The sequence below is a fragment of the Belonocnema kinseyi genome, chromosome 8, assembly GCF_010883055.1.
Source record: "Belonocnema kinseyi isolate 2016_QV_RU_SX_M_011 chromosome 8, B_treatae_v1, whole genome shotgun sequence".
Lineage (NCBI taxonomy): Eukaryota > Metazoa > Arthropoda > Insecta > Hymenoptera > Cynipidae > Belonocnema > Belonocnema kinseyi.
Genome location: NC_046664.1, coordinates 104,795,551 through 104,797,762, shown reverse-complemented (window position 1 = coordinate 104,797,762; position 2,212 = coordinate 104,795,551).

Sequence of the window (2,212 nt, the reverse complement as noted above, 5' to 3'; positions counted from 1 at the left end):
ACGCCAATTAGCACAAATGGTAAGTTCCGACAGTGCCTACAAGTGTGCCTACTGGCCGCTAAATGGCAATACCGGTTTCATATGTATACACCTGGTAGTTGCACGTTTTTGTGCTTTTAAGCAACAATTCTTATTATTTTTTAAATTTCTCAACTGCAACTGGTTCAAAACAGTTTTCCTCATACAAAAGAATTTTTTCAAATTTTTTCCATCGCTCCTTGTATAAGAAATAATGCTCTAAACTTGACTGTTCTTAAATGTACTCAAAAATCCTTACTTTTTTTTACATTTTTCAGTCTGCTAAGCACAAAATTTTTTTTACATAAACGCCTTCAAGCCCATTAACGTACAACACTTTCAGCTTTTAAATGACTGTTTTTTTGTTGCGCTAGCATTTTTTTTTGACTGAGTTGTTAAGCTTCAAAGGCAGATGCCTATAGTTTTCTCGCCGATAAGTAGTCATTTTTTAAATTTCACGACTTTTGTCGCTGAGTTGACGGCAAGATAGCGCAGCCCTGTTTTCTCCAAAGCTAATAGAGGAAAACAAACTTTTTACAGATGTGAAAAATAGCAACAAAAAATAGCATAAAATGTCCATTATATGACATTTTGTTTTTCGTTAGTAGCGCCGCTGAGTTGTCTGACCTTAATTTATCCATACTGCCATGCAAAGCACATTTTTCTGGCTTGTTTCACCATTTTTCTTGGCGCATTATTGAAACCTCATTCGCTTTTGTAATAATTTCTTGTCAGGGAAATTCGTCTAAACGTCAGGGAAAAGTCAGGGAACTGTCAGGAAAATTGAAATATTTAATCTTGTGACCACCCTGGTATCATTTCAATCAATTTGTATTATTATAATTCACAATATGCAATTGTATTGAAACATACGTATTTGCATTTTCTTGTTAAATAAAGTGTAATTAAAGCTTGTGTCTCTTATACAAAAAGTTAACTTTTTTCTTTTTGGTATATTTTGATAACAAGAGTTTATAACAAATTTGTAGGTCTTTTTTAACTGAGAAACTTTTTTTCTCTTTTTTTTTCGCCTCCCGTGTCGTTTTTCCAAACATTTAATTTGTTAATTTTTAAACTTATTTTTCACGAATGAAGGAAAATCTACTCGTTCTCACTAAAATTATTATTGAAAATTTGTCCATCATTTTTGTCTAAACAACTTTTGTCTATTAATTTTTTTCGTATTTTATGTCGTTTATAAAAAAAATATTTTTTTATTTTAAAAGTTATTTTGTATGATTAAAACAAAAACTGCGTGACATATACCAAAAATTATTACATAATAAGAATTTTGAGCTCTTTTATTGATAAGCAACCTTCCTCTATTAATTTTTTTCATGGTTTCTGCCGTTGTCCAAAAATTTAGTTTTTTAATTTTTAATTTTATTATTCACGATGAAAACCAAAACTACACGTTTCACTAAAAAACAATTAAAATTAAAAATGTATATCTATTTCTTGTGTGAACAAGTTTTCTCTAAATATTTTTTCCGTACCTTACTAGCTTGTGTCGTTTCTCCAAAAATTTAATTTATTAATTTTTCTTTATGTTTTAATTTTATTTTTCAATTAATTTGGTCTTTAATTTAATTCTGTGAGATCTATCTGGGTCTACCCGGTCCATATACGGGATGTGGTAATAAAAAATAAGTTGTTTAAATATTCTACCCGCGCCTACCCGGGTTTTATCTGGTCAATGGAAACAAAATGTAAATAATAATCATATAAGATTAGAATTCTACCCGGAGCCTATCCGGTCTCTATATGGCAATCGACGCTTGTGAACCGGCTACCTGGTGCTACCCGGTTTCTATCTCGCAAATGGAACCAGAAATTAAAATAAAGATATACTTTTTTACTCGGTTCCTATCCGGTTTCTTTAAGGCACATGGCCACTTATAAATTATTAAGTGAAAGTGTACCGGATACCTGGTTCTACCCGGTTCTTATCTAGCAAATGGAACCAGAAATTAAAATAATGATATACTTTTTTACCTGGTTCCTATCCGGTCTCTTTAAGGCACAAAGCCACTTGTAAATTATTCATTCAAAGTGTACCGGCTACCTGCTTCTACCCGGTTCCTATCTGGCAAATGGAACCAGAGATTAAAATAAGGATATGATTTTCTACCCGGTTCCTATCCGGTCTGTCTAAGGTATTCGGCCACTTTTGAATTGTTAAGTGATAGTGTAC